Source organism: Ochotona curzoniae, unplaced genomic scaffold, assembly GCF_017591425.1.
Source record: "Ochotona curzoniae isolate NIBS_2020 unplaced genomic scaffold, NIBS_Ocur_1.0 scaffold_3890, whole genome shotgun sequence".
NCBI lineage: Eukaryota > Metazoa > Chordata > Mammalia > Lagomorpha > Ochotonidae > Ochotona > Ochotona curzoniae.
The window spans coordinates 21,777,865-21,793,886 of record NW_024467115.1 but is presented as its reverse complement, the minus strand read 5'-3'; positions in this window follow the sequence as shown (position 1 = coordinate 21,793,886).

Here is a 16,022-nt window from a genome sequence, read left to right as displayed (position 1 = left end):
TGGCTCTACTATATGACCCAGTTGTCCCACTAATGGGACTGTAGCCAATGGGAATGAAATCTGTATACGAGGAAGTGAACTGTAATCCTATATTTATATGTTTACATTGTGTATATGTATATTTTTAGCAGCACAATCTATAATAGCAAACACATGGAAATAATTAAAATGCCAATTAAAAGAGGAATGGATAAAGAAAATGTGGTATATCTATTCCATGGGATACTACTTAGCAATTAAAAAGAATGAAATTCTACCATTGGCAACAAAGTTATTTTAACTGGAGACCACCATGCTCAGTGAAATAAGGCAACCCCAAAAGGACAAATATCATATATTTTCTGTGATATAAGCCAACCTTCATGCAAAATGCAAGATCATTAGATATATTGGTAAACTTGTATATCCGTATGTTCTCATAGATGAACTGTGTAACGGAGTCTAGTATATTGGAATGTGGAGATACATTGCAGTATGCATATTCCTGAATGAAAGGAGAGCTCCCAATGAAACTGTTAAATGTATCAACTTTAGCATACTAAACATTCTACAATGGCCTATTCCTGACGTCATGATATATTTAAACAGCAGAATGTTGGATGTGTGATTGATGGTGAAGGACTATGCTGTTGTAATAATATGGGGGGAAATATTAGGGGGATAAAAGGTGAAATCCTGTGCCCATGAAATTGTATTATAAAAATTATACATGTATACATACATATATGCATATGTTCATACGTACATCTGTGTGTAAATATATTCATGTTTATATATTTGTGTATATATGTGTCTATATATGTATATATATGTGATTATATAATATATCTAAGATGATTTTGCAAATTATTGTGAACACTGTGCCTATGGAATCATATTATGAATAAAAAGTAGACATATATGCATATAAAGACACACACATACACATAATGTATTTAAGCTAAGGGGGCTTTGCAAGTTTTTATAAACATAATCCAAACCTCTACTTCCAAGTTCTTCCATTGAATAGGATAGAAATACAATCAAATACTAAAGCACTTAATTTTCAAAGATCCTATTGTTTCATAATCTAATTAATATATGGTAAGAAAGAATCACATTCAAGTTACTATGCAACATATCATAGATGAAAAGCATAATCTTTGGGCAATATTGGTGTTGTGAAACATCTATAAGTACACCCAAACTACTGGCTTTTATGTATTTAATTTCAATATCTATTGTTTTGCTAAGACTTTTTGTTCCTTTACCCATGTCAGTTAAGATATCTGGAAATCTAGTCTTTTCCCTTTGTGATTTTATATATATATTGTAGGATTGGGAACTGTACTAATGATTCCCAGGAATACTGTGAATGTTTAGAAAACTCTTCTGCAAAGATAGGAGGGAAGACAGTTTTGGCACAGATTTAAGGAAAATTTAAATATTCTTGTATTACCCTTTGTGGAATCAAGGAAGAATAACATCAAATATTCAATGTAGAACAATGTAGTTCTGGATGATATTTACTGCTCCATTTCCCCAAGCAGTATTGTCATTTTGTAAAAGTGAATTCATAAAACAATGTAATTTTGGAGAGCCATGATTCATTTTGCACCTTTAAAAACAGTTTCAGTTGTTGAATTGATCTGGACAATAAGATGCTGGACTCTATGCATGGTACATGCTTGCAATGAAAGAAACAAGACTGGATTTGAACTGTAATACTGCAATAAGGTGCAGTAATCCACCACGGGGTGAGGGCACAGGGAGGGGATGGGGGAACCTCAGAGCCTGTGAAATGATGTCATAAAATGAAATGCAATAATAAAAAAAAAACAGTTTGAACAAGTGATCTATAATTTCTGATGTCTCTAATAGCTGAGGACATAATATCTTCTGGCTCACTTGCAGGCATTTTGTGAAATAAAAAGCACATTAACATTTTTTTAAAAGAAAAGACAATTATTTGCTACACCACTTGGTATGATGTGGCTAATGGCCAGAGCACTGTCACTGTCCATGCATGTGTGTGTGAACATATGTGTGTGTGAGCGTGTGTGCATGTGTGTTCATTGGAGCATAAACAGAGACGGAGAAGGACTTGGAAAAATAGCAGTGTTTTCTGAAAGTAAAATGCGGAAGCTTTGAAAATGACTTTTCTTTTTTGCTTTAAAAGCAAATATACATACTCTGCTTTCATTATTTATTGGTGTTCTTTTATTTATTGTTCATACTTTTTATAAATGAGTTCTTAGAATGTGAAATTTCTAGTTGAAACAATATAGTATTATTCACCATTGAAATGGAAGGAATTTGCTTCTCTTATTTCAGTGAGATGGAGTCACTCTAACAGAAGTCTCCTTACAGGTTTCAGCCTTCCCAGGAGATTAGAAAGAGCTTTGGCAGACAAACATCAAATGAAACCTGATCGGCAGGCAGTCAGAAACTTGTCTGACCTTCATTTCTTTAAGGTCATGATAGTTATTAAAGAATTAGGCTGTTGTTTTTACAATAAAAGCATTTCTTACACATACAAGTCGCCTACATTTATAAGCTGCTGTAACTTTATATGTCAATGACATTTCATTTTCACATATTTGAGCAATTCTTATTGTCACAGTCTGATCTTCTCTGATTCCATCACTTGGTCTCAATTCCTCCCTCTCTGTGCCTCACTCACAGTCCTCTTCTCCATCAGTGACAAATCGTGACATTGGAGATGTCTCTCCTTGCATAAGAAACTCAATTTCCAAATCAAAAGTTCAAGAGGTCACTGCAGGTCAATGGCTTACCCATCTGTACTGAATTTTATACTGTGCAGTTACAGAATCAATTGCATGAGGTGACGGAGTATGAAAGAAAACCAAGTATAAGAGAAAAATATGGATAATGATATAATTTTACATTGTAATTAATATTGGTATAACATGGAATCAGGATAAAATTATTTCATTGTTTATCATTTTGAGTGATACACACCCAACTAATGCCATATGGTGATTAGTAACATACGTAACTACTCTGCTTAATTGGTAGGAGTAATTAAAATAAAAAAATTGGATGTCAATAACAGAATAATACATACATTTTATATTAAAATTTGAGGAATAAGTAAATTCAAATCTAAGTGGCAATTTTTGGTGCTAACTTTGATGTACATATACCTGTATGAGTAGTTCAGTATTATTAACCAACTACTTTTCCTCCCTTTGATATTAAACTAAATCTATGCTGTTAAATAAATCAAAATATGCCTCAGAGATGTAATAAATGTGTGATTGAAGTCAAAGTTACTTTATTTTATCATATGAATTTCAAAAACTAAGAATTATTTTAAGTGAAAAATATTTTTTTAAAAATTTTTTTTTATTGGAAAGGCAGATTTACAGAGAGAAAGAGAGACAGAGAGAAAGATCTTCCACCTGCAGGCTCACTCCTTAAATGGCTTCAATGGCTGGAGTTGAGAAGTTCTGAAGCCAGAAGCCAGGAGACAGGAGCCAAGAGCTTCTTCTGGGTCTGTCATGTGGATGCAGGGTCTCAAAGCCTTGCACCATCCTCAAATGTTTTCCAAGCCACAAACAAGTTGGATGAGAAGTGGAAGAGCCAAATCAGAAACGGTTGTCCATATGGGATGTGGCATCTTGTGGGTGAGGACCAGCCATTTGAACCTTTGTGCCAGCCCCTTAATGAAAATTTTAACAGAAAATAAAAGCAGAATGGGGAGAGGATAGTATCAGTGTATTTTTGGAGTTTTGTCTATGTACTATATGGAATTTGTTCTTGGTATACTAATAAATATTTTCTAAAAATGGTATCTTGAATGAAAGAAAAATATGAAAGAAAGTGTCATGTAGGCAGAAGCCATTTTAGGAAAAGGAGTCAAGATCCTTCTTGGTCTAGAAGAGGTAAAAATATTCAAATCTTCTAATGTCTGAAATCCATGAAAATCTTAGGAATTTCTGATATATAATAAAATGAGGCTGAAAGTAAAAGTTTGAAAATTGGAATATGTGCAGGGAGCAATTCAATCATCAGATCCAAATAACTCTCACCCCAGAACATGCTCACACACAGGCACCTGGGCAGTGGAACAGAAGACTTGCCAAGAGGAGGATTAAATAGGCCTTCATCAGGGAGATCTGAAGTGGGAGATATTCATAGCATAACGAAACGTGGCTTATACCTTGAGTCATAAGATTAACAGCTGCTTTAATTGGCAGGGTTCTCAGAATTGGTATTCAGTTTAAAATGTTATAATGCCTAAAAAGAAATAAAAAGTCTTCAATAGGGAAACTGAACACATCAGTGGTAATACCTATAGAGCCAGATATTAAAGTGTACCCAAAGGACTTACCCAAAGATCACCTTCAAACTATTTATGTAGGGTGGCATTGAATCATTTCAGGCTAGTCCTTCACTTAAGGTGTTGGAATACCATTTGGGAACCAGTACAAATCTCAGTTGCTCCACTTCTAATCTAGCTTCCTGCATAGGGCCTGAAAAGCAGCAGAAGATAGCTAAAGTCCTTGGAACTTTGCATCCATCTGTAAGGCCTGGAGGAAATTCCTTGCTCCTGACTTCAGACAGGCTCCGATCTGACATTTGGGGAGTGATGCACCAGCAAATGGAAGCTTTCTCTTTTTTTTTGTAAATCTGCTATTCAAAAAAAAAAATAAACAAATATTTAAAAATGAATTTACAGAAATTTCAAGAGGTATCATGTATTTGTCCTTTTTTTCTTCATCCTTGATATTTATGTAGCTATTTTGTCATTTATTCTAAATCTCTTATATTATTTGCAATTTCCTTCTTTCTACTCCATTGGGTATTAAATGTCTCTGCTGTAGCTTGTGGATAGCTTGACTTTTTAAATCCAATATGCTAGCTTTTATTTTTACTATAAAATTTAATTCATTTAATTTATATATGACAGCTAATATTTTAAGTTTAGATATCCTAAAAATAGGTTAATAGTTTTCTGTAAAAACCATATAAATTGTTACATCTATATTTTTCTTATTTTTACTTATTTTATTTCTCCCTTTATTTTTTCGGTTAATGTTTAGTTATACACAATTTAGATATTTCTATTATATTCTGAATTATATATTTGCTTTCCTATATTTTATCAACTATTTCCTAATTTTGTTTGAGATAGATTTTCTTCCAACTTATTGTGCAAGGCAGTGCATTATGTTCCTCTGTGTTGTCTAAGCTGCTTTTGTGTGCATCCATTTAGTTCATAATTGACTATAGTTATTTTCCTGTATTTCATTTCCATTTTACCCTATTCCCACTTCAAATGCATGCTCTTCTGCCAAAAACCTAGGAGTTAAACTTAATCTTTGATTATAGTATAGTAAGTTAAAAACAGAGTTAACTTTAACATAGATTATCTACTTTTCTTCTTCTGTAATTTGTTATTTCTTGTATTTTCACTTAGTATCACACTTTGCCTGTGTAAGTGCCTGGTTATGTCAGTCACTGTGGTTTGTAAAATTGTTTTTAAAATTAAAATGTAAATTAGGGTGTTCTTTTCCTATATAGAGACTTTTTGTTTCCTTTTTTTTTCTGCCAGACAATAGCAAACAGAATTACTTCATTATTATTTCATGGATTGGAATGGGTCAAACTTACAGTATAGTTTCTGCGCAGATAGATGTATTTAATATTTATGCTTAGAGTTTTTATCCATTCATTGTTCTCTGTTCTCTAATTCCTGTGCCTCGGGCCTTAGAACCATAAAAATATGAGTCAGCTTTTTAGCCTGTATGTTCTACAGTAGATGCCATCAAAAGAATATCAGCCAACAATGCTGGTTCTTTCCTAGGTCATAACCAGGCAAATACTATTGCATTCTCAGTTGAACGATTACAAATATATCTATCTATATCTATATCTATATCTATATCTATATCTATATCTATATCTATATCTATATCTATATCTATATCTATATCTATACCTTTGAGCAGTAACTATTTCTGTCTGCAGTCTTCAATTTACCTTATTCACTTTGTCCTGCTTAATAAGAGTGGACAGGCAATGACTGGGGAATAGCTTAAAACAAATTGATGGTAGAGGAATCAAGATGGCAGAATAGGGTAAGGACATGTTTACACGGATGCAAAAATATTTAATCAGGATGAAGCAGAGAGGACATATTCCAGGAAATAGGAAAGAACAGAACAACAGCAGAGGGATACCTGGAGACTGACAGACACAGGAAAGCAGCGGACACAACGGTGTGGTGTTGCAATGACTGTTACTCCAGCAGCATTCAGACAATGGTGATCTGAACTCCACCAGCAACCAGGTGGGAAGAGACTTTCACTGGGAGCTTGGGAGGTGAACCCAGACAAAGAACTGTCCATCCTGCTGGTCCATTTGATTTGACCAGGAGCAGAGACAGAGCAGCAGATCTCAGATGACCAGTGTGAGAACAGGGTGGATTTCATAGCCCAGTCAGTCCCCAAGAGCTAAATTGGGCATCATTTTGCATAAGGAGGCAAAGGCAAGGAAAAGGACTGAGCACACGCTGAGCCGGGAGTGAACTCATTTCTGACTCAGTGATCTATAGCAATGTGGCATTCTATGGGTTCTACCCAGGACAGGTCTGGGTAGCCCTAGGATCTGACATCCAGCAGATCAAGAACTGTAGTGGGTGTACGTCAGGTGCCATTTTCTACACTATGGCAATAGCTTTGGGACTGCAGGAGGCAACAGTGAGTGACAGTGCATATGCTGAGCTGGCGAGAACTCACTGAGATCATTGAATTGCAGTGGTCCCAAAGGAAAATAATACCGACTGTGGCATCATATGGGTCAAATAGGTCCAAGTGGCATCCAGACCTAACGTCCAACAGGTTCCACCAAGATCAGCACCACCAAAAACCTAATTATATAGCACATCTGGTGTCTTCCTGATCCTGGGACCTACTCCAACCAAAAGTGGAAGAAAGGTTGCAGAGACAACAGTGCAACCTCAGCATGGTATCACAGGAGGTGGAGAGTGGTGAGCCAAGAGCTGGGGCTGTGAAGACCACAGTGGAAAACTAACACAAGAACGCAGACCTGGAACTCCCTGGAGGTTGTGGAATAAGTGGCTGCAAGCAAAAGTTGTGTACCAACTGCAATAATTAAAATCGCATTGTGGCCCTGTTAGTGACACAGCTTAGAAATCTGCCCCAAGGAGAAGACTCTTCTAATCAGAAGTAACAATGATCAAGAGGAAAAGAAGAGACAAAAGCACAATGAAAATTACTGAGCACTCCCCTGCAAAAGAACAAAACCCTATGCCAACCTTAGAGTTAACTGAGAAATACATCGAGGAAATGGGGGACACAGAATCCATAAACCTCATTTTAAAAATTCTGATAAAAAATGAGAAGCACATGCAAGAGTTCAAAGAATTTAAGGAAGCAGTAAAGCAAATCAAGGCTGGTATATTAGAAATTAAGGACACAGTAGGGCAAATTGAAAGTTCAGTGGAGAGTCTCCAAAATAGAATGAAGCAAGCAGAAGAAAGAATCTCAGAACTGGAAGATATTTCCTATCACCAGGGGGAAGCAAACAAAAAGCTAGAAGCACAGCTGGATCAGGCCAAAACAAGTATTCAAGAATTGAAAGACACTATTAAGAAGCCAAATATAAGAGTTATAGGAGTCTCAGAAGGTGCAGAAAAAGAAACTGAGTGTGCAAATGTATTTAATGAAATAGTAAGGGAAAATTCCCCTAATCTGGAGAAAGAATTGGGAGACAAGATCCAGGAGTGGTACAGAACTCCCAACAGGCTTGATCAAAAGTGATCTTCACCAAGACACATGATAATCAAGTTGTCTTCAATTGAAAATAAGGAAAAGATCCTTAAATGTACACATGAAAAAGGAATTGGTATGTAAAGGAATGCCAATTAAACCCACAGGAGATCTCTCACAAGAAACTTTACAGGCCAGAAGAGAATGCAGTGACATATTCCAGGTTCTAAAAACAAAAACTTGTTGGCCTAGGATAACATATCAAGAAAAGCTTTCTTTTGTCTTTGAAAATGAAATAAAATTCTTCCAGAGTAAAGAAAAGCTAAAAGAATTTGCCTCTTCCAAACCTGCCCTACAAATGATACTCCAAGATGTTCTCTTGACAGAGCAGAGGAATAGCACCTATGAAAACCAAAGGAAAATGGGAAGAACATCCCAGTAAAATTTCAACAGAAGACTAAACCAATGAACAACCCATTCCTAAAATGACAGGACCAAAGTACCACCCATACATATTAAACTCTGAATGTAAATTGCTTAAGGTGAATCAAACATCATAGATTAGTAGACTGGATTAAAATCAAAACCCATCTGTTTATTCACACGTCAAAAATATTAGTGGAAACTATATTACTTGGGTTTTGTTGTTTTCTGTTAGTTTCATCTCTTCAGAACACTTTTTTTTCTGATTCAATGACTTGTAGATCATAGAGTGGCATCATTTTCTCCAAGAAGATTCTTGATTTTCATTTTTTCTGCTACATGTTAGTATTTAATGTCTTGTTATTTTACTTCATGGTTTTGTTAATTTCTTTTTTCTTCCTGATGTTGATTTTGTTTTGTTGCTCTTCATTTAAGGGGATGTATAGTAGCTGTGTAATGGAGACTGTCATATCTAGTAACATGTCATTGAACTTCATGGCATTGTAAATTTCTATTTTTCTTTCTATTGTTGATTTTGTATCATGACTTTTCATTTAAGGGGATGTATAGTAACTGTGAAATGGAAACTAACATATCCAGATGTGAGGATGCAGTGTAGTATGCATTTCTGCTTCCACACAAAGATGGACTTACAATGAAACTGTTCACTATATCATGACAATAGGATGGTGGACTCTCTGCCATTGTCCATGCCGGCAATGATGGACATATGACTGAGTATGTAGAACTATGTCAGTAATAGTATAGAGGAGTTACGTGGGTGGAGGGACACGGGGAGGGGATAAGGGAATACGGAACTGTATGATAAAATGACAATAATAATAAAAAAATATCTTGGGGGATGCTGAAACTGTCAAAAAACAAAACAAAATTGGAACAAAAAAGGACCAAGGGGGAATAGCATTTTCAAGAAGCAATGAAAGTGCTAAAATGACAGAATACACAGGGAGCAAAAAAAGCAGGTTTATTTTAAATCTGGTTTAGTACTTTAGAGAAAACTTACTAGAATATCTGAAAGATAAAGTTGGAATGTCCTCCCAGGAAAATAGCAAAAGACTGAACAGATTATGAGATATAATGATATCAAAATTCTAAAAATCATGAAAAAGAAAAATATAAAAAAAAAAAACAAATTGGGCAAAAGAGAAAAAAATAAAAATCAGCTTCTGTTTGCAGGCCAGAAATTCAGAATCCTGGCAAGAACTTCGCTCCTGTTTTATACCAAAGAACATGTTACAGATTGCAAATGAACAGCTTCCCTTGAACCCATCAGAAAAATGATTCACAACCAACACAACTCGGGAAGTAAAGCATGCAAAGCCACTTAGAGAAAAACATAGGCATTGGGCACTTGTTTACTTCACATTTTGACGAATGAATGACATATAACACAGAGAGTAAGGCCAGCACAACGTTTGATTGGCTAATCCTCCTACTTCAAGTGCTGGGATCCCTGATGGTAGCTGGTTCATGTCCTGACTGCTCCACAAGCTCCTTCCCTGCTTGTGATCTGGGAAAGCAGCAGAAGATGGTCCAAATCCTTGGGACCATGCACCTGTGTAGGAGACCCAGAAGAAGTTCCTGTCTCCTGGCTTTGAATCAGCTCAAAGGGGCACTTATGTAGTAAACCAGTACATGGAAAATCTTTTTCTGTGTCTCTCCCTCTCTCTGTAATTCTGCCTTTCCAACATAAATAAAAAAAAAATTTTAAAATGAAACAATACATTCTTCTACAAATTATTGTTCCATTGCTAAAAACCAATGTGGAACAAGGAAAATAAAAGTGTACACTACTGGGAGTGAGAAACACAATGACATTCACACAGTTTTGTGAATCTGTCTTCCAAAGCTCCTCTTTTCTCATGCAGTCACTGGATCTTCACTGGAAAGATGACATTGGACTCCCAGTGACTGCCGCATCGCTGACAACCCCCAGATACCCAGAATCAAACATTTTATGTAATCTAAGCTGTGTTAATTAAAACACAAAGAGTGAAAAGTCATTTTCAGTTGGGAGGGAAATGAAGGAAGAGGCGATCAAGCTGCCCTTCCCGGGGAGGGACAGAGAAATGTGCCTGATCCTGCATTTCTTTCTTATTTGGAGTGGCCAAAAGACCTGGAAAAGATCAACATACTTGAGACTCAAGGTTTCATATCCTTTCTAAGCTTTAATGCCAAATAGAATTTCACAAATACCTCCATCAAACTCCTAAAGCTACACTAATTTGTGATAATTCCAAAATACCAATGTCTACAGGCAAAATAACTTCAATGATAATGTTCTTCCATGGAGTAAAATAAACTTAAGATGTAAGTGACATGGACAAAATCAGAACAAGCACATGCACATCACACTATCTTCTAGCCTATACAACTTATGCAACCTTGTTAAAAAGATACAGAGTACAAAACAGAAAAGTAACAAACATAACATTATCAAAGTAACTGTTGCAATCAGACATATGTGAGCTGTACATCAGAAGTGGGAGAAAAACATTAGAAATCAAAATGATGGACAAGGTAAAAATCAAAATGGGAAAATCAGATAACTCTTTCACTGCTTACACAGACTTTAAAAAATAAATGAAAATCCCATAAACATAAAGCATATTAGCAAATTAGCAGACATGATGATAGGGAATGCCAAGTAGCATAAATACAAAAAAAAAATCAAACTTGGTATACAATAACCAATCAATTACAGACCAAAGTATACCAAAAAATACTTATTTATTTGCCTTATTTATGGGAAAGCCTGGACAAGATGAGAGGGAGAGCAGAGTTCTCATATCTACTGACTCACTTGGTAACTGCCTGCAACAGACAGGAAGTGAGTCATGGTGAACATTTGAAATGGGAACTCGATCTAGATATTGCACATGGATGGCAGGGACCTAACCAACTGGCCAGAGTCTCTTGCTCGTATGGTGAGCATTAGCAGGAGAATCAAATTGAAGTGAAACTGGGACTCAAACCTAGCTGCTCTGAAATGGAATATAGCCATCCCAATGGCATCTTATGTCCTGTGACAAATATCCGTCCAATTAAAAAATCGTAAATGTAGACAGAGGATATATTTGCATGTGATAGCCCATCAAACAAAACAACAATGTCAGCAGATTTTTTGATTTAACTATGGGATCAAAAAGAAGATAGAATGAATTATTTAATCATAGGCTAAATAAAACACAGACAAATCAATGTAGAACTGTGCAGACAATAAAAATATCAGTGTGAAAAGAAACACAAACTTTCTCAGACATAAAATATAGTTCATTACCAGAAGAAATATTGTGTAATCAATGTTATAGGAATGCCATCAGGCCAGAAATAAAGAGAAACATACAGGTAATATGTTTGGATATATGCACAGAAGGGAAGGATCTGTGAAACAGAAAAAAAAAGAGAGAAAATAAAACCTCTATTATCCTTGTTATTTTAATATTCTTGAAAAAATATTGACTGATTAAAACAACAAGAGTAACGATGTGTTATGTGCTTAAGACAAATACAAAAGTAAAATGTTTGACTTCAGTGACAGTACTTAAATCACATCTGTGAACTCTTCTTTCTCTAAGTTGTGCATTTTGTATTCTATGAAACACCAGCAAACTAAATACAAGTATAAATGATAAATTTATAAGAAATGAAAACAAAGACAAAACATAGAATTCAAATAGAAGACATAAACAAAGAAAAATAGATATAACACGTGTACAAAGAAAAGAGCAAGCCAGATGGTACATACTTAACTATGTGCATAATTGTTTTAAATTTAAGTGAGATAAAGATAGAATGTCAGGTATGATATAAAAGTAAGACTCAACAGTATTCTATGAGAGGAAGTTAAGGAAGCATGATAGTTGAACAAGATGTGGTATCTAGTATTGGACCTTGTACCCTATTAATTCCTGATTTTATGCAGTTGTTGTCCCAGTGTTGGGTGGGCCAGAGCGTTTTAGACACTGATTCCATTGTGGGAGATTGACAAAATGACTTCTAGAAGGACTGACAAAGAATGTTGGTGATTCTAATGGGGAACAATGAAAAAACTCATGGGGAAGAACTGGTACTTGCTTGAGAAGACCATATTTGCCTAAAAAATGAGTCATTCACTCCTTGCCATGTTTCTCACCTACTCAGACCTTGATAATCTCTTAATAATTCTTGAAGATCTACAATATTTCACATGTGTGCAATGCTGTAAAAACATACAAATTCCCTAGTTATCTACCTGTCCCTAGCTAAATGTGATACCTGAATCATATGAAGTAAAACTATTATAATTTAACAGCCTATGTTTTGACCCCATTTATTCATAGATCCATCAGCAAATGCTGGAATATTTGTGAGTACAAATTACATAAACATAACATCTTGTCAATCATTGACTGACCATTGAAGAGGAATAGGAATGGGACTTCTAGAAACTCAATTTAAATATAAAAATCAGGGGTAGCATTGTAGTGTGATGCTACACCATCATCTCCTGTGCTCAAAGCATCAAATCCCTGTTGCCCCACCGGAAGTCACCAAGCACTTGCTGGGAATATGCTCTAAGACTCTACAACCATGAAATAATAAAACTTCTTAAAAAAATTAACAGGAGTTGCACAGGCCCACTCTGGGAGTTCACTCCTTAGTTAGCAGTCACCATGAAGCTGGCTGCCAATGGGGTGCTTCCTGGGAATGTGGGCTTGTTGAGGGTCTGGGGCATCCCGTTGGCTGGGGTGTGGGGAGGCCTGGAGCCTCTGATCCAGGCAGGCAGAGTGGACCAGGGGTTTTCCTCATGTGCATGGTCCATGGATTGCTCAGAGAAATGGGTAAGGGGCTGTGTGGGAGGGAAGACCACTGAGGGAATATATTTCAGGAAAGGGATGTTTTCTTAGGGATTCACATAGATAAGGCCATTGGACTTACAGATAACTGAGGGGGATGAGACCAAGCAGTGTATAGGGTGGAAGCCAAAGGACTTTTATGGGTCAGACAGATGCACCACCTCACATGGGAGATCTCAGCTGGGCTAGTTAACATGGTTCACAGCTGGCTGCCACTCACTGATGCATACTAAAGCAAGGATGGGCCTTCCTGGTAGGGCTAGATCGCAGTATTCATCAGCGTGAATCAGAACAGTAGATGGGTAATGTTAGGCTGGGCCATGAAGCTAACCAACATGCAAAATAACCAAGTCAGGGGGCAGATTCTTTTGGGGGATATGTGAGCCTAATCCTTTAGAACTGCAGTTTCTGCTGGTTTGCTTAAGAGCTGGGGGTGATGATGGGCTGAGCTAGGAATGAAAATGGAATCCTGTGATACTCATGTGTACAGGGGTTGGGTACAGGCCAGGCCACTGTAGCCTGCAGCACGCCAAGAAGAATGCAGACACTCCCAAGAATTGAATTTGGGACAGGCTGGGCCACAACATACACCAGCTCATACAAAGAGCTGGATAGAGAGGGCAGATTACTCCCTAGCACCCGCTGGAACTTGTAAGGTCTGGGTCTGCAAGTGGGCCTGGAGAGGGAACTTGAAGAACTCCCCTGGAGGGGTCATAGCTCCTGCTAGTGAGCATGCGACTGACTTAGGCCTGGGTGTTTATCAGGACTGGCAGAGTAGCTCTACCTGTTGGCAAGTTTATGGGTTGGTGCTGGAGAGGGGCGGACTGGCAGGGACGGACTCACCGTAACTCCCTAATATGTGTAAGAGCCAAGCTGGAGAGTGCAGGTCATGCTGGACTAGCTATCACACCTACTGGTTGGCATGAGCCAGGGATTGGAGCACTCTGTGCAGAGATAGGCTGCAACACCCACCAGTGAGTGATATAAATGGAGGTGGGCTGGGACAGGTTAGGCTGCAGCATCAAATGGCAAAGGCCAAAACAGGAGATGGGCTCTGCTAAGCTGTATCAGAACAACCACTGGCATGTGAAAGATCTGTGGCTGGGAGCTGGCCTGGTTGAGGAACTAAAGGGACACCCTGGTTGGGTTGTATTTCCAATTGGTGAATATAAGAGCTGGAATGGAAGTGGTGTTCATCACTGCAGCGTACATCACCATGGGTTTGGACTGGTTCCGGGATGCACCAGAATGGCAAGACTCCAGTACCCACTAGTACTTGTGAGAACCAGGGTGGGTGTGAGATGGGCTGGGACAAGTCTTGATACCCACTAAACCATGTGAGAGTTGTGTCCGGATGTGAACCAGGTGTGGTAGGGCTGTAACTCCAACAGTCTCTCCCACACTCCCCTAATCCTCAAACCTTCCCACACTGGTCAACTATGAAAACATCATAAAAATTAATAAAAATATTAAAAAATAACTCAAAAAATAAACAGCCTCAGGTACTTTGCAGCAGAAAGCAGAATATGAATGTATATGCACAAAAATAGGAATATATGATCAATACAAGAAACTACACAGCAATCATTAGAAACTCTGCAAGGGCTCCAGCTATCAGACATCAAAGACAAAGATATCACAGCAACCTTACAAATATACTCACCGAGCTGAAGAAACCCAAGTTAATAAAAGTAATGGAACGAAAGAAGTTAGTGTCTTTTCAGTTAGGAAGTAACAGCAAAGAGATAGATGCAAAGGTCCAAATGGGAATTCAGAAATAAAAAGACCAAGAAAAGATCTTACCGGGGAATGTTATCAAACATGCAAACATATGCATCAGGAAACCTTGAAAGAAAGGAAAGCTCAGGGCCCAGCGTGGTGGCCTGGCGGCCAAAGTCCTAGCCTTGAATGCACCAGAATCCCATATAGGTGCCAGTTGTAATCTCGGCAGCCCCACTTCCCATCCAGCTTCCTGCTTGTTGCCTGGAAAAGCAAGCTAGAGGGCTCAAAGTGTTATCCTGCATCTGTGTGGGATACCTGGAAGAAGTTCCTGGCTCTTAGCTTTGGCTCAGTACAGCACTAGCCACTGTGCTTAATTGGGGAGTGAATCTGTGGATGGAAGATCTTCCTCTCTGTCTCTCCTCCTCTCTGAGTATCTGACTCTGCAATAAAAATGAGATAACTCTTTAAAGAAAAAAAAAAAGAAAAGGAAAGATCAGAAAAATATTGAATAGATGATTGCTGGCATCTTTCCAATTTGATCAAATCATTAATACAGACGCCCTAAAAAACAATCATTGTAACCTCAAAAATACTAATATAGGAGATCTTTGGTCATATCTCCAATATTTGGAGATGAAGAAGGATAAAAGGACCAATTTCTCAGTTTATACAAAAAAAGCGTGAGGTGAGAGCTAAGAATTTAATGGAAAAGCAGATAATAAAGTTTTCATGCTATGGAAACTGTGCTTCAGTACTGCAGAAAATAGAAGTCACTAAGACAGAGAAGAGTGTGACAGTTCCATCAGCTTATTGGTCCTGATGAAATTCTACTGTAAAACCATTGAGTAAATGTTTTTTTTTTTTTCAAGTTATCAAGAATTGTTTTTGAGAATAGCCCATTTTTTAAGCTAGAAACACATTTTAGTGAAATTTTAACTTTGGTCACTCAAAGATTTTTCTTCACAATGAATGTAAAGATCTTTGATAGAATAAAAAATGTGCACAATCTTCAAATATTTAAAGATTAAACTAGCTACTTCTAATAATGCATAATTTAGTCATAAGAAGTGAGGTTAGAAAATATTTTGATCTTAATGAGAAGAAAATCTCAACATGTCAACATTTTATAAATATAGTTAAATGAATGTTTACCAGGAAATTTCAGCTTTAAACACTTCTATTATGAAATCAATAAAATCTTGAGTTAATAATTCTCCATAAAGAAACAGGAACATAGAAATAAAACCAAAACAGTAAAATGATATAATAATTATGGATA